At 47.0% G+C, this 18,070-nt stretch overlaps 1 protein-coding gene across 10 annotated transcripts in view; it reads right to left on the bottom strand.

Moving 5' to 3' along the window:
• LOC144821482 (uncharacterized) overlaps positions 1-18,070 on the bottom strand; it is a 494,538-nt gene that overhangs the window by 203,151 nt on the left and 273,317 nt on the right. For 2 of the 10 annotated variants that reach the window (XR_013608364.1, XR_013608357.1), the window contains one exon: positions 17,865-18,056. The exons of 7 other annotated variants lie outside the window; for them this stretch is intronic. The gene's annotated coding sequence lies outside the window, so the exon portion shown is untranslated. Of the gene's footprint in view, positions 1-8,160; positions 8,297-17,864; positions 18,057-18,070 lie in introns of all 10 variants that reach the window. One more of the 10 variants, XR_013608363.1, reaches the window with a different exon arrangement.

Here is an 18,070-nt window from a genome sequence, read left to right as displayed (position 1 = left end):
GTCTGTTCTTAAGCTTCTCTTTTCTTCCTTCTTGATTTGGTATATTCACCTGGATCTTTCGCTTTTTTCTGCTCTTGTTCGGCTGGTGTTGACTGCAGCTTTCTTTTCCTTTCTCTCGTGGATTTTGCAGAGAGTCTTGGTGGAGATCCATTCTTTATGCAGGTGATTCTTGGGACCCAGTACCTCCTGCCCGGTTGATGTCACTGTTTCTTTGATCTTTTCCCACTGACTTTCAACTGGGTCTCTGTCATCCTTTAGTTCTTGCAGGGTTTGAAACTCGTTACTGAGGTGATTGATTATTCACTCCATTTCTGGGCATCTTTGGGACGAGTGGTGTTATATCACTGGCTTTGGTTTTTCGTTTCAATCCATGCTTACTTCAGCTTTAGACTGGACATGAAAAGGTGATTGCCTGATGATATGTCGGCTCCTCTCATCACTCTCACATCCTGCAGGGATCTCTGGAACTTCTTGGCAATGCAGACATGGTCGATCTGATGCTTTCTTGATGGTCTGGTGACACCAATGTTGTTTTGTGTATTCTTATGTGTGGAAATACAGTACCGCCTATCATCAGACTGTTCAGGGCACAGAGATCTGTGAGCCTTTGACTTCTTTTTACCCAGTGTTATCGCTTCCACTCTTGGCATTGATGTCCACCATAAGTATGTGATGCCTCTCTCTAGACATTTCTCTAGGATGGACTGGAGTCTGTTGTAAAACTATTCTATTTCCTCTTCTTTTCTGTAATTTGTAGGTGCATAGCACTGTATAACATTCAAGTTGATCCTCTTTTTCTTTGTGTGGAAGGTCGCTGTGATGATTCTGGGACCATGGGCTTCCCATCCAATCAGAGCTCTGCTGACTGCTGGCTTAAGCATCCGTGCTGCTTCCTGAGTGTTTGGGTGTTGTCTTCCTTGTGTCCAGAATACAGCAGAAGTCCTCCTGAAGCAGGTCTTTTCTGTCAAGACTGTATCCATCTGGTGTCACTGATACCAGTTATGGCAAGGTTGTATTATTTTCATCTTCAATGACACTGTACACTTTTACATGATCTTCATGTTCCATGTCCCAAAGGTGATGGTCTTGGTCGAAAGCAGGTGGATCGGCTTTGTGACTTCCAGGGATCCCTGGCTTTCACAAGAAGGCGTTATAGCTCTCCTTGTTTGAGATTATTCTCTCCCCAAGGTCGGGATGTCTTTTGGCTGACTTTTCTGTAGCTGGAAATATTTTTGCATGGCAGTAGCTAGCCCCATGCATAACCCTCCTCCTTTGACAGCTGGGTAGGGGACTGACCATGGCAGAATTAAAAATTGTTAGAGGTGTATAGTTTGTATTTTTGTACTATGGTGGGTAATTTTATCATTAGGTGTAGCTCCTTTGGATAGGTTGCTTACACATACAAGACGACGAAGGACAATAACAAACAAGTGTAATTGAAACATGTCTATCTGAAGAGAATTATCATTAGAGGTAGAGGTGGTTTATGCTTATGTCACAAACAGTAGAGTGGTGAAGTACCTGAACATCTTATGCTTCCACTATACTACACACCCCGTCGCGTGCAGATCGCAGTGCAATGGATTCGCTTTTTAAAAAATATTTCTTGTTTGTTATGGTTGACAGATTGATTCGCTGCACTCTAATTAGCCACTGCTTATGATGCAGGATAGGGTGACTGCCATAGAAAAGTACACTTGTTGTGGGCGAGGAACTACAAATAAGATGTGCATGAGTAATGCAAAGCAATTCACTACCAGCAATTAATGTATAAAAAGCACAGAAAGTCTAATTGCTTGCAGCCCTACAGTGCTCTTGAAAACCCTTTTTAAATGGAAAACCACCGTCTCAAATTCCGCAAAGCAAGAAAAACAGGCTATTTGCTCCATAAAATCTGTGTAGTCGTTTTACGTTTCCCTCCTATACTGTTAAAATCCTTTATTGACAGAACATCACAAAACGTGACAAAACCTAACCTTGCCTGATAATAAAACACACCACAACTTTACATAAAAACTGTTTTAGAGGTTCATATGTACAAAAAGCAAAGAGGAAGGGGGCACTGGCCTTCCAAACTGAGGACTTGAGGCAATCATGGATGAAAGCCACAAAGGTATAGGAACACTCTGATCCCTCATAGCACAGAAGAAATGAGCTTTTAGTAAGAACCAGCTTTCTTTCTGTGCTCTAATACAGCAGCCCTTAACCTGTGGTCCGTGGACCCCTGGTTGTCCATGATTAAATAATATTAGCAGATTAATAAAGTATTTGCACATGAAAAAAGCAAAATGTAAAAGTGAAAACATTTCAGAGCTCAGTAAATGGGAAGGTATTTCAAATTGGAAGCCTAAAATGAACAGGATGCACACCCAGGCTCCCAGTTAGCCAATCACAACGCTGCCTTAGCAGCGTTGTGATTGGTCTGAGCACCGTGTTTCAGCCCCCAGACGCTAACTGGGATCCTGGGCATGTTCTCCGTGCAGGCTGAAATTTAGCCTGCATGGAAAAATATGTGAAGTGAGCAAGACTGTTTTGGGTGGCCAGAGAGGGCCGGCCAAACAGTCATTGCGCACTAAGGAGTGTGTTACCACTCCTATCCTGCCCCCGCTCCCAGGGTCGGACTGGCCATAGCGGGCACTGGGCAATACCCGGTGCGCAGCACAGGTGGGGGCCGGTTTTGGGCCCCTGGGGGCCGTTTTTGTCACAGGACGGTTTTTGCAGCATAGCTGCAAAATCGTCCCTGTACCAAAATCGGCCGAAAACCGGCCCGGGAAAGAGCTCGGCGGCACCCCCAAACACCCCCCCCGAATGGAGAGGGGGGGGCGGCTGAGCACTTTGCCAGGGCCGGTTGTGGTTGCCAGTCCGGCCCTGCCCGCTCCTCACTCATAGCTGCAGAAGTAGAAGAAAATGAAATGATAATGCAAGTTATTACCATTTTATTTTCCCTTTATTTCACTGAAGTGAAGCAGTGGGATAACGCTCCTCCACCTTAGCAGAGGAGCTGCCGCTGATTTTTAAAAGTGTACACATTCAGCAACAACCCTTGATCCTAAACAACAGCAACGGTGTCCTAAACAGGCACATTTTTTGGTTGCCCTGGAGAGCTTTGTGATGTTTGCACAGCAGTTTCTGCCACAGACCTGCTGCTTCAATATAAGTGAACACCCAAGAAATATGTGCTCTATGCATGCCACTGAGTAACACTTGGTAACCTGGACCTGTAAACAAAAGAATAAGGGGCACACCTAATCCTGATAATACTTTGATATTTACAACACAATACCTGAAAGTGAGCCTGAAGCAGCTCATTGCTCATATGTTGTTTATCTGGGGACGCACTGGGCCTCACCTGACACAAAGGTCTACCCACGCAGTGCAGAATGTTTTGATTCAACCACATTTCGTGTACAGATCAGGGTTTGAAGAGGATACAAGAAGGAAAGCCTCCCAAATATTTACACATCTCTTAAAAGCATGCAATCGTCAAGGTGTGGTTCCAGAGCACCGGTGTCTAAATTTCATCAGACATCAGTAGTGTGTCCTGAATATCACCTAGAAAAATAAATACACTGTATTGGACTTACCAATACAAAATCTACACCCCATTAGACGATATTTTTGTAAAAAATATGTATAACACTTTGGAGCATATTTATCATAGCGTTGCGTCGCCCTTGCGCTATGCAAGGAGGCGCAAGGGCGACGCAACACTAAAGATAGATTTATCGAGCCACACAGACCGTCTTGCCTGGCCCTCCATGGCTCGATAAATCTGGAGTGACGCAAGGCAGCACAAATCGCTGCCTTGCGTTAGGCTGCCCCAAGGAGCGTTCCATGGATGGAGCGTGGGTGTTCTCACGCATCCACCTATTGATTTTGATTAGGGCTCCCAGTTTTCCGTTTTTACTGATTTCTACAGATAAATACAGACAGAAAACTATTTTTTTCCTGTCTGTATTTATTTTTAAATACATAAATATATGGAAAATATGTCTTCTTTAGATGTTTTTTTCTACTGTCAATCATGAGTGCTATGTCAGTAGGTGTACAGATGTGAGAGGTAGAGGAGATGAAAAAATACAATACATTTCCTAATTAAGCTTAATTAAGTGCAGATCTACAGTTACTTATGCTATTTTGCAATACAAGTGTTTTCAGATAACGCTATTGCACTGTATACTGCTGAAACCTTTTGGGACATTCAAATGCGAATGTACATTTATCGTCAAATAAATGTGGAAAATACCCATGGCAGCTTCATTTATACAGAAAACACAAAATAGAAATGGATAAATACAGACAAAGTTAGCAAAAAATAAATATGGATAAATACAGACGGAAATGTAGAAAAAATAAATACCATAAAACCGGGAGCCCTAATTTTGATGCATTCCCAGATTTACTATTAGTGGTAGTCATGGGAATGCTATGCCTCCCCAGGGGAGGAGTAATGAGGAGAAATATCTGTATTTCCCCTTGTTTTCTCCTCTTTCTGTGTGTGCTGCAATCTACAGCACACATCGAAAGAGAAAAATACCTCTCAGGATTATTTTTGTGCGGGAAGGTGTCCCTTCCTGCACAAAAAAATTCCTGCTTACAACGCAGGCACTCTTGCACCATGGCGCAAGGGTGCCTGTGTTGGCCATAGGCAGCCAAAAGCGTGCCAGTGCAAGGAACAGTAAGGAACGCATAGTATGATATTAAATTCTGTGCATTCCTGTCCTTTCCCTATCACGCAGCGCCACACAGCAAAGTGGTTGCTGCGTTGCACTGCGTGAAAGTATGTTAAATATGCCCATATATATTTATGTCAAATGATATTTCGGTATACCATATTCTGGTAAACAATAAACATTCAAAAACTGTGTCTAAGTAAGACTGGCATATGAGGCAGACATGTGTAAATGTAGTTTGAGGACTAGCAGAAACCTAGTTATAAATCCAGACAAACTACATTCCTTTAGCAGATCAGCTGATATTTTGTAACCTCCAAAGCAATCTCTTCTAGAAGGAACACAGGCTCTTTCACTGCACATGGTTCTAGGGCAAGCCATTCATGTACGGGGAACACTGTTTACAACGCAACTTTAACAACGCAGTACCTTTACGATGCAACCATTACAACGCAAGTCATTACAACGACTTGCGCTGGGGGGCGCTCTAGGATAGGGAATAGTTTTATTTTACTATCCAACACCTTCCCTACTATCCACGGGGACTGGAATTGGAATAGTAAATTAAACTATTCACTATCCAGCGCCCCCCAAAGCAAGTCGTTGTAACGACTTGCGTTGTAAAAGTTGCGTCGTAAAGGCATGCGTTGTCAAAGCATGCGTTGTAACGACGTACATCCTCATGTACAGTTGCCTATGGAATTTGTCGCAAGGAGTATCAGACTGCCTAAAGAAGCAGTAACCTGCGCACAATTTCTAAGGCGAGTAGGGCGACGAAACATCACTGTGTATACTGCTACAAAAACAATGTACCAGCGATGTCCATCTCCCAAATGTGTTATTTAAACCTTCAACCTTGAAACATCATATCTAGAATGAACCCACCTTTGATTGCTTACCCATGTTAACAAACCTGCATTGATGTGAGCTCTTTCTATGTTCAGACATGAAGGCTCAAGAACACACTTCCATTGTCAACAGAGGCAATCACAGTAACTTAGAATCCTGGAAGCAATAGAAGTGTCGCAGTGAAATCTCATAGATTTGACTGCGACACGTCTATGACCCTTTTTTACCTCGGAACTCCCACCCTGCATACATTATACCTGATGCACGTATAGTGTGGCGCAGGGCTCTACAAGGAGATGCATCTGCTTAGATGTGTCACCTTGTAAATATGGCGCAACATAGCACATTGTTTACAGCACTTCTGCGTCACAAAAAGTGTTGCAAGGCCTTTAAAAATAAGGCCCCAGGTTTTTTCCCTGCATATTTAGGATAGAACTCCTAAATTTATAAAGGAATAAAAGGGGCCAACAGTATTAGAATGAAAAGATTTTAAGAAAAACAAGAGTAGATAGGTAAGAGTCTCAACACATGAAGCAAGAAATCTTAAGAGCTTTTCAGTATTGTGGTGCACAACGTGTATGCAGCTTTTTTAAAAAAAACAGTTTGTAAGCCATTTATTGGATGGAGAAGCTGTGGGTGGCCTTATTTACTACTCATTGTTAAGTGGGAGTAGCACATTCAGTCCCCGTGCTTTCTTATTCTGATACTTGCATGACTGAGTTATATTTTCAAAAAGCAAACCTATTGGTACTACAATATAAGGAAGAAAAGAGGCCTCCCCAGCACCTCCTCGATTTTGACGCTTTGCTTCAAAGTGCAAGCAATAATGAATTCCTTCTGTCAGTTCTGTGGCTTGGCTGGAAACAGGTGTCCATGACAGGGAGTTTAAGCAAATTACCACGGCCACACCTTTGCCTCCAGGTCCAGGAGCCAACGATGGAAAACAAAGATCCACACTACTGTTAAGCTTCACAAGTTAGCAAAGAGATTACGTGATAAGTAAATGCATTATATATTATAAAGTTGTCAAAAAAAGAGAAGAAAAAACAAACGGAAAGTGAAAAGATTGTGTGTGACGATACTCATAAAGCAATGAGAGGCAAAAGACACAATAGATTGGGGGCAAGATTAATCAAACGTTCATGCAGCGCAACGCAGCAAGCCTGCGCTGCATGAAAGAGAGAGGGCAGGAAGGCATCGTATCTATCAAGATACGGCGCATTCCTGTCCTCTGCCTGCCCTCGCGCACAATTAGCAGCCTAGCGCCAATGCAGGCACCCTTGCATCGTGGAGCACAGCCAGTGCCAGACTGGGATCGCAAACCAGCCTTGGAAATTCGGGGAGAAGGAGCACTGCTGCTGCGTGCATTTGTTATAGGGGGCCGATTATGCAGCACTGCTGCAAAACCGCCCCCCCAGTACCAAAACTGGCTCCCACCATTCCGGTCCAGCGGGGAAATGCCCGGTGCCCGCTCCGGCCGGTCTGGCCCTGCACAGGTACCTGAGTTACAGGCAGGAAGGTTTTTGTGCAGGAAGGAACACCCTCCTACACAAAAACAATCCTTAGAGTCATATTCCTCTTTCTAAGTGTGCTGCATTCTGCTGCGCACTTAGAAAGAGGAAACAACGTTTCAAATATTTCTCCTTGTTACCCCTCTGGTGGGAAGGCGAACAGTGCTGAAAAATTCCCAGGTCTACCAATGTTGATAAATCTGGGAATGCCTAAGAATACATGGGTGGATGCGTGGGAACAATCACAATCCACCCATGTAATGCCCCCGCCATGTAGAGTAATGCAAGGCAACGAAATGCGCTGCCTTGCGTTACTCCAGATTTACCAAGCCATGCAGGGGCACACCAAGTGGCCTTTCGTGGCTTGGTAAATCTCATCTAGGTTTTGCGTCGACCTTGCGTTACCTTGCGTGACGCAAAGGCGACATAAAACTTTGCTAAACCTGGCCCCCAGTGTTTGAGATAACCAAGGAGAAAAAGGTATGAGTTGTGCAATTATGCTAACAATCACTCAGTCTGTGCAGTACACCACAAAAATGTAAATAGTTTTTTGGCACCTGATAATTGGTGTTAACCTGCGAAGAAATGTTAGCAGTGGCGGCTCCTCCGCTAAGGTGGAGAAGCGTCGCCCCACTGCTTTTCAGCAGTGTGAATAAAGGAAAAATAAATTAATTTTGTTCCTGTTGCAACAGCTTTGCGGGCGGGGCTGCTCTGCTCTACTCTCAGAGCAGGGTTAGGAGTGGTGGGCACTATGTAAGTGCGCAAGAATGTTTTGCCAGACGTCTCGGCCGGCCAAACCATCATGCGCACTTTGCATGTTCTCTACCCAGGCTGCATTACAGGCTCTACTCAGGCTGAATTACAGCCTGGGTGAAGAACATGACCGGTCCCTGCTTAAGCGCCGAATCGCAGCATTATCATTGGCTTAGTGGAGCCTGGGTGCTTCCTGTCCAAACCGGGAGAGATGCAGAAAGACGATGATAGAGGAGAGACACAGCGAAGAGGTAAGTCAATTTTTCTTTCACTTTACACCCTCCTATCCCCTCACCCCTTGCCCACCACCCCGATCTGTGACAGCCGCCACTACATTTTAGTAAGATACAAACCTGCAAACTGGGGTTACCTACAGTGCTCTGCAAAAGGCCCAGTCACCAGCTACTTATTTTATAATGATTCATTTCTGTGACCTGCAGGTTACACATAAACCTCTGCAATAGGTTCGCTAAACACTTCAGCTATACTAACAGCTTTATTCCATGAGACCTGTAGGAAAAAACATAGATATTTTCAGCAAGTGCACTAATCCCAGAGGTCTCACATTTCCAAAACTTGTGCATAAATAACGCATCCAGCCTGGGATATTGTGGTTTTCATTTTGGGACTTATAGTCCTAGGGCCCGATTCACAGAACTAACTTAAGACAAAATCCTAAACGTACTACTTTTGGTATTCACAGAAGTTAGGATTTTGTCTTAAGTTTATCTTAAGACAGACTTAAGACAGACTTAAGACAGAATCCTAACTTAAGTCTGTCTTAAGTCTGTCTTAAGACAAAATCCTATCTTCTGTGAATACCAAAAGTAGTAAGTTTAGGATTTTGTCTTAAGTTAGTTCTGTGAATCGGGCCCCTGGTTTTACAATGGAATACTCAAGCCTACAAGTCCGAGAGTGCAAAAAAAAAAATCTGGCCAGGGTGAGCTACTCTTGATTGGACGCAGAAAAGATGATAGCTCAGTATGCTACAAAGCTATCGTTCTGTTACTAATGAATTAATCTGCAATAGCCCTTTACTCACGTTCTACTACCATATCATGAAAGTAGGTTTCAGGCAATAGTACCGTGAGACAAAAGTATCTATGCATTATTAAGCAGATGGACAGCTGTCGAGGAACAACACAACACAATAATAAAGTACATAACCCGTCTCAGTAGCGTAATATAATACAATAACACGAGTAATCCAGTTCAGCACATATAACAACACAAAGCAACAACTAAACACAGTAATACAGCCTTGATCACCAAAATGACACAACACACCACACCACTGCAGGGCTGGCTTTAGAGCGGTGTGACTGGTGCAACCACACCAGGCGCTGACTTTAGGGGGGTGCTGTGTGAAGAAATAACTTATGTGTTTGAAAGTGCCTGCTGCAGAGTTCCTTGTGTGTCCAACAGTTTTCAGTCAACAACAAAAATACGAAGATAACTCTGGCTTTTAATGTTACTGCTGGAGAGAGATGAGTTTTGTCTAGTGGCAATGTTGCCTCATCATAAAGTAGTTTATATGCTTGCTGCAAATACCGTGCACCCTGCAGATCACAGAACTGTATTTTATGTGGATACCTCAGTTGGTTACAGCTTTTGTAACAGAGATCCCTTTGTTTACACTCCTAATATATAACAGTGACCTATGAACCGACATCAAAGAGCTGCATGCAAACAGCATGGTATAGGTTAGAAACACCTTGTTATCCTCATTGTCTTATGTAGCATTTACTATGGACTGATTTACACACGTATGATTCCTTGTCTCTGCATAATGTGTATGTGATGTAAAGAGCTCTGACACTCTAGACTGGTATGAGTAGGGCTATAAAACAAATGAAATGAATGTGGGACAGATGAGGGGCACTGTTGGAGGGTGGTAGTGAAAGAACCCGTGCAGAAGGAGGTCATGGGGTGCAGGTTTCCAAAAAACACTGTTGCACTAGGCACCACCAGCGGTAAAGATAGCCCTGAACCTCTGCTACAATATGTAGTAACTTAGTCCAGACGTGTAGAGGATCTTTAGATATTTAAACACAATACAACCATAAAATCCCAATGTTGGCCACATGAAAGTACAAGAGCATATTGCAGGCACGGTACAATGGAGCACAAGATCTCTGTTGGGAAGTCATGAAGGTTGGTGGATCTGCATCAGCCCTGACAAGTTTCCCAGTTTCACGCATGATGTAGTGCTGCAGTCCAGGTGTTCTGTTTGAAGTCTGGGTTTCCCAGTATTGTTTACTACATTATGCAACAGAACTACAAGTCCCAGAATTCAAAGGGAAAAACCCTGGACTGGAGCAGGAAATTATGCATGAAACCAGGAAACCTGGCTGTTGTGCTGCATGGTGCAAACTAGGACAGAACTACTGATGCGACCTGACCTCGAGTGAAGAGAAGTGGGGAGGGAAAAAACAAAGTACAGACAAATGTAACAGTTAGTAGCTCCAACATTAATTAATGAGCTCTGAATTAAAGTGTATTCCAATCATTGCAGCCTTCTTGTTAAGACGATGACTGCATGATGTTGGATTTGCCTTTGGAAAGGGTGTGTGGGAGGCAGAGTGAAAACTATTTGCAGAGCTCTAAGAGGGGAACACAGATGCTTTGGTGGCAATCTTGATATGACGTCATCTGGAAGCTTCCCATTCGTCACACAAAGTAGAGAGCAGTGAGCTCTTAATCATCGCTTTTCAAACACACAGAAAATCAGTAACTTTCATATAAAAAGTATATGATTAAACATTTTAAAATGTAAAAAAAAGTAAAATGATGCATCCTGCAGCATTAATGAGCTGGCATTGCGTTCTGTTGCTTGCGCCTTGCAGAAAAGTTTATACGCTAAACTAAACTGATCTAGTGCCAAAAAGCTGGGGTAAGATCGACAGCCTGACTTGAAACGCAGACGCACACCAAGCAATAAACAATGGGGCTCGGGGAGGAGCCAAGATGGCGATCGGAAACAGTCGCATAAACGCTTGGCTCTGAGGGCCCTTCCTCCCCGCACGTCTATCCTGACGATAATCCTGAGCGAGGCTTGCTGATCTAAGTTGTTGAAGGGAAGCGATCACTTACCATCTGTTTCTGGGGCTCCACCGTGCAGTAGATCCGAAGAACTGTCCCCGTCTGCTTGCCAGCCTTCGTGGCGCTGACGCCGGGGCCTCGAGTGCAGAGGTTGCCCGGCAGTGTTCGTAGTGTTGGCGGCCCTGGTCGGGATGAGAAGCCGGTCAGTGGGAGCCTGAGAGCCGCGAGCCGGGAGAGTTGGTACCAACCCACTCCCAATAGTGGGTTGCCCCGTGAACCCGAGATATCGCCGAGCCGGAGAGAGGCCGTGTCGCCCGGTTCCCCTTGGGTGTGACGCCTGGCCATGTTAATAGTCCCGTCCGGGAACCGGCGGTTTGTTCCCGGCGAGCTGCGGGGAGCGCACCCGGCCTTTTGTTGACTCTCCTTTCTGCACCAAGTGCCGACTGTCGAGTACCAGCCGTGGGACCTGTTGAACCTGGTGGTCGGACGGGACTCGGAGGTGGAGGGGCAGTGACGGAGAACGAGATGGCTGAAATGGCGGATGGCGCCTTGGAGTGCACCCCTCCCGGGGACGGAGAAGCCGCTGAACTTGATACCCCCGGAGTTCGGCTACATGGTGAAACGCTTACGCGTAGCCATGTACTGGCTGCACTGATGACCCTGCGGACTGCTCTGCTACGGAGATCCCGGGACTTGGAAGGAAGGATCGCCGCCATTGCTGATCCGCCATTTTGTAGCGTAGTGGTTTGCCCCCGAGTCGGTGCCGATGCGTCTCCTTCTGCCGCAGTGTCGTGTTCCCCGGATGAGTCTACAGTCTTGAAGGCGCGAATAGATTTGGTCCCTGAGCTTATTGTCGTCACACCTGTTCCGCAAGTGGTTGTCTCATCGGGGCCTTTTTCTGACCAGCAAGTGGAGAAGCTCCATCGATCCACGGTACATGAGGCCCGGACTGTGTTGCGGTGCTTCCCTCATCCTGTGCTTTCTTTTCCGTGCTTGGCGGACCTGTTTTTGGACTTGGAACTGTTGGTGGTCTGGGTGTTGTTGCATTCCGGCCTCCACCATGCACCGTCAGTTGTTTCTCGGTGGCTAGGACGATGTTGGGCGGTGGCGCTACCTGGTCTGCCTGGAACGATTGACCCTTTTGTATCGAATTGTCTCCCGACTGCAAGGCTGTTTAACATTGCTACTATTGACAGACGTGGCCAGGGGTGACCTCGCTTGGGACTTGGAGGGACTTCTTGCTGGTTAATGGTGATTCAAGGGCACGTTTAGTGGGGCTGTAATTGATTGCCTTTTCTGTGCTTGCTGATATTTGTACCTTTCTATGGCTTCTGTTTATACGATTTTAGTATGCGGGGGTGGGAGGGACTGGGCAACCGAATCGCCGGCCCTTCTCCTCATATTTTTTCTTCTTTTTCTCTTTTCTTTTCTATATTTCGGGTCTCTTATTTAGGACGACAGGCACGCTGCTGAGGGGGTAGGCCGTACCCTTTTGCAGGGGTGCAGGGTGGGTGGTTGGGGGATGGGTTTGTCTTCTGCTTCCTTTTTTGTTTCTATGGCCCTTTGCCTTTTCCTTTTTCGATGTCGTTGTCTTCATGTCTCCCATAGTACACTCCCTTTTAGGGGTGGGGCTCGCATGCCGTGCTTGGTACGTTATTATTGCATTTATCCTGTCTTTGGTACTTTTCTCCTTTCCCATTCAATCTATGTTCATCGTCGAAGTAATATTAACTGACTTTGTTGGGAGCGGGAATGACAATGGATGTCGATTTTTTGATTTCATTTTTGGTTATTTAAAATGAACCTTTTCTAATCCTTTGTATCACGTATTATCTTGATTCTCCACTGTATCCTGGATGTGACTTTGTTTTTCGTCACCGGATTGATGTGATACTTCTTACTCAATTTCTGCTCGATTTAAATAGCGGCCGGCCACACTGGTTGTAGGCCCGTGTTTGTAATTTCATGCTAATGGAAATAAAGGTTCTTAAAAAAAAAAATTTTTTTTAAAAACAATGGGGCTCATTTACAAGCCCTGTGCGGCGCTGGAAAGTCACTCACTTTCTGTGACGTGTGACGTTCCAGTAGCACACAGGGTGTAGCCATATTTACAAATCTATGTAAAGTCACCCTGCGTGGCTTTTCGTGGCCTTGTAGATGTGGAGTTCAAGTCACTGCGTTGCCTCATACTACGATGGGCAGCCCTGCCAAGTGCCTTGTGTTAGAATAACGCATTTCCGGTAATTTTCCCTCATTACCGCAATGTCTGAGATTGTCATGCAAAAGAACTGTGTCCTGAAGTGCGATAAAACTGTGTAGTTCCAGTTTCTCGCTTTGCTGGGACTGACGCATAAAAGCTGAGCTCCTTTTTCAAAGACCACAAGATGGTGCTAGTGTGTACCGGGAGGTATAGGAATCTCAATATAGTATGACATGGAAATATCCTGCCATCACAGAAACTCATATACAAGCCAAATGAACTTCAGAGATTTGAAGACCAAAACACAAAACCACTCACCTGCCTAATTAATGTGAAAAATCACCCCATTCTCAAACTATAGTATCAAACAGATGTGGATGTCCAGCCGCAAAATGAAGCATCTAAATACATGCCAAAAACAGGGTCAGTCTAAACTGCAGTAAAAGAGGGTCCTAATTGGAGAACTGAATAGGGAGAAGATCCCCACTGGAACCCGGCTCACATCCTGTAGTCGGCCTCAGGTCTCAAGTGGCAGAGATCCTGGACAGTCTCTGTCAATTGATCATGATCTGATAATGCCAATAATTTTATTGGTTGCCAGTCATGGAGGCACAGGCTGGCTCAGGCAGGGAATCTCTGTTTAATGTATTGTTTCCTTGCCACCCTGCCCAGCTACAGGTGTCTGACCTAGGTGTGGGCTGTGCTATGCTGCTTTTAAGTGTGGGTGACATCATACTGTTTGCGAGAAAGTGTGACTCTTAGTCGTTGAATGTCACTCACAATTACACTGAAATTTTGAAAATGTCATACATAAGCAATATTAAACCTTAGCTGTTATGGATGCGGAGGCACATAGCAGTCAACTAAGCACCAGCGCAGGGAAAGAGGACAGAAATGTACCGTATCTGAGAGATACAGCTCATTGCTTGCCCTTTCCTTTTCCGCAGTGCAGTGCAGCAGGAAGGCTTGCGGCACTGCCCTACAGCAAAATGAGGCCCAATGTTTAGGTCTCGGCTAGCGTACGCTGCGCTTGCGTAGTCTCGCTGGCGAGATTTTATGTTTTCTAGTAGTGAGGCTTAAACCTGCCCCTCTTCTCCATTGGCTGGCTTCCTAAACGGCAGACAGCCATTGGAGAAGAGGTTTGTTTGTCAATTTAAGCCCCGTCTTTTTCGGATTGAGGGGTGTGTTTTTTCGTTTCTTTCTCTCCTCTCCTCCAGCTAATGGAGAAGAGGGGAAAAAGAAAAACACTCCCCTCAATCCGAAAAGGACGGTGCTTACAGTTTGATCAGTACTTGCAAAACCTCGGTAAGAAGGACACTTACCGTCAGGCGCTTCCTGTTTTGGCTTCATCTCTCCCCTTGTTTCCGGGCTCCTGGTCTTGGGTCGTGGGGTTTCAGTACCGGGGCCCAGAGCGTAACAGGCGCATCCCCCCTTACAGCCGGGTCTCACGTGGCCGATAGTGCGGCGAGAGGTCGTAATAGAGTAAAACCATCGAGTTTGGGATTAACCTTATTATGCCTTTAGCGCCAAGACCCGAGTGGGGAATTGAGGAGCTCCCCCAAGAATGTCTCGCTCCCTCCGCTTCACGGCGCGGGGCTAGATGTAGGGATTTGATCTATAGGATCCTCTGCACATGTCCTGCTACGATGTAGATAATTTTTATGTTAAGGGACTGTAGCATTTTACGATGTCCTCATGTTCCGTTATACATTCTGGGTGCAGGCAGCGTCAGCGGGTTATAAGAGAATGCGTTGAGTCAGCCCAGGAGTCCAGGGCCCGCCAGCACGACCCCCCACACCTCGGAAATCTAGGGCATGCCTGACTCTCGCACACAGGTCACCCTGGCACCCATGCAGGCACATGGGCCGCATGGGTGCGACGTAATTAGCAGGCCTGGGGCGGGGGAGCGAGGGTGGCCCTGGATGTGGGAATGATCGCGGTGGCGGGCGTTTGAAGTCCCTGATTTGTACCCAATGGCTTGGCCGGATGTACACGGCGAGGGGCCAGCCCGCACCTCCTCTCCTTGTGTCCCCTGTCTCAGAAGTTGTGACTGTAGCCTCGCTGCTTTGCTCACATACACAGGCGCGTGGGAGCAGCACCGTCTTTGGCCTGGAGCGGGTTGATCCTGGGGAGAGCAATTAGTCCTAGCTCAGGCGTGTGAGCTCCCAACACCCCCTGCCCTCTCCCCAGCCCCTCTAGGTACCCGCCTGTGAGGTACGAAACGGGCCGCGGGGCAGCAGGAGGTATGGTGGGGCGAAGTGATCAACCGTACGGGTTGTCTCGAGTCGTGGCAGATCCCGGGTACAGCAGGCTGGGCGGGGAAGGTGGCCGGGCATGGGTCGTGTGGAATCCCTGCGGTTTATGCCTGTGTCCGCTGGCACTACTCGGACTGCTTTGTTGTGTTGAGTAGCTGGGTGTAGGCATCAACTCATGATCGGGGTCGTGGTGTCAAGCCCCATTTCCTGCGGTGGAGATTTGGTGCACGTGGTGTGCCGAGAAATTTATCCCATGTGGGGGCTGTGCACCGAGGAGCACAGAGATGGTATGTAGCCCCCCCATCAGGCGTCACATCACGGGTGGTTGCTGCTTTAGGTGGTTTTGCCCACGGTCGAGGGGAGGCTTGCCCGGGCGGCCCGAGCATAGATGGCATGAATTATTACCCGCCGCCCTCATAGGGGATGACGAGCGGGTCGCCGAGGCGCTCCATCCCCCTCAGCAAAGCAACCCCCGTCCCCCAAGACGCAGCAATGGCGTGAGGTTGGGGGTCGGGCCCAGCCTGACCGGTTTGCGGGCAGCATGCCGAAGAACAGATGGTGCATGTTATGCCGTGGTTGCTTTCCCTGGCTGATGGGACAGATACGGCTTGGCAGACGCCGTTGTTAGGGGCATGCTGTGCACCACTCCGCTCTCGCCCGATGCCCCCCCACACCACAGCGAGCAATGCATGGCCCCTGGGTGCCACATGTTATTATGTTATTATCATGGTGTTAGAGTTGGGGGGCTAGAGGGGGCGTGGGTCCGTGGCTTTCACACCTCCGGGTGCAGGGGAGATCAACCTTGCCTAGGGAGTCACCACCAGGTACGGGGCGGCGATGCTCAGCACTGGTTGAAGAGCTTAATCGGGAAAATTTTCAATTATTGCGGGGGCCAATGGGGGTGGACGCACGCTGAATAGCCAGCCGGTTGCCAGTGCAGTCCCCTGCCCTCGCCCTTATGGCTTCTCTGCCCGGAGGCGCCGCATCTGGCCGCGGGCCTCGGGGGCCATTTTAACACTGCCTGGCCCCCTACTTCGGACCCCGTCAGGGGGTCATCAGCTAAGCAAGCATATCCTTTCGGTCCCCTGGGCCCACTTGGTCAGCTGGCCCCTTCGGCATCGGTCCAGCACAGTGGGGGTATCTCGGGGCGGTCGTCGGGCCAGCGTGAATCGCACTAAGCATGCGACGCAGGGCCCATCCCCGACAGGGAAAGTGTAATGTTTGCAGCAGGGCGAGAGTTGGGTGAAAACATAAGGAGTTTCGTTTGCCATGGGGTAGAGCGGCTATCTCCTACTCCCAAGGTTAGATGTTCGACTTCGGTGTGTCATTATCCTCATGGACTATGAAATGGAACGGGTTTTAACTGCAGTTAAAAATGTGTTTTGAAGAACTTGGGATTCTGCAGTCTGAATCGGCCTGCCCCAGGCTCCCAGGCCGCACCTGGGGACGGACCGCGTCCACGTTACCCCCCCCCCCCATCCCCCACCTCATCCACCCCCACCACATCCACCACCACATCCACCACCACCACATCCACCATCACCACATCCACCACCACATCCACCGCCACATCCACCACATCCACCACCACATCCACCACCACCACATCCACATCTACGACCACCACATCCAACACCACATCCACATCTACCACCACCACATCCACCACAACATCCACCACCTCCACCACCTCCACAACATCCACCACATCCACCACCACCACATACACCGCCACATCCACCACCACCACATCCATCACCACTACCACATCCACTACCACATCCACCACCACATCCACCACATCCACCACCACATCCACCACCACCACATCCACCACCACCACATCCACATCTACCACCACCACATCCACCTCCACCACATCCACCACCACCACATCCACCACCACCACCACATCCACCACCACCACATGTGTGTATTAGTGTACATGTCGATATCTACCTTTGTGAACCCACCGGGACCACATGAGCAGATTGAAATTAAAACATGTATAAAGCCCCCTGAGGAAGGGCAAGTTCCGAAATGCATTGGGCATACAAGGAAATGATTATGACGAAAATAATCTTAATGATGAAGAATTAAATATAACAATAAAACAAAAACAAAAGCAAAGAAGCATATTTGAATCTTTTTTTGAATTGGATTAATTTTATTGAAAAGTATTTCTGAGTGCAGCTAGGTGACGTTGCCCACTGTTGGGATAACGCTTCAACAGGGTATGGTTCAATCCAGTGAGGCTTCTGGGAGCTTGGAATTTGAATGTGGTGTTACTCTAGAGCAACAGAGGGGCATATTATAAAGACAGGCGATAAAATTATCGCCGCTTTAGCGGCAGAAAACTGCCGCTAAAATGGCGATAATGGGCTTGATAATATGCTCTATGGAATTCCAATTGAAGCCCATGTTAAATATGAAGGACATCTAACATGGGCTTCAATTGGAATTTCATAGAGCATATTATCAAGCCCATTATCGCTGTTTTCTAAAGCGGCGATAATTTTATCGCCTGCCTTGATAATATGCCCCAGAGTATTTTTGATTGTGGGTTAAAACAAGCACATACTTAAAGGTTGTATTGAATGTGAAGTCAGTCACATTTCCAGGGTCCACTTGCCTCGATGGTTTCATGTTTTTTCTGAGGGAGCTTTCTGTTACTTAGGTTTGTAGTTTGGTGTTTTCTCTGGGTTGTAAAAGTTCATCTTCAATGATCACGTAAGGTATTGGTGTATGTCCATGTGACAGAGCTTCTGGTTACCTAATTTAGTAGGA

Source organism: Lissotriton helveticus, chromosome 2_2 (genome assembly GCF_964261635.1).
Source record: "Lissotriton helveticus chromosome 2_2, aLisHel1.1, whole genome shotgun sequence".
Classification (NCBI taxonomy): Eukaryota; Metazoa; Chordata; class Amphibia; order Caudata; family Salamandridae; genus Lissotriton; species Lissotriton helveticus.
This window is presented reverse-complemented; position numbering and strand designations above follow the sequence as displayed.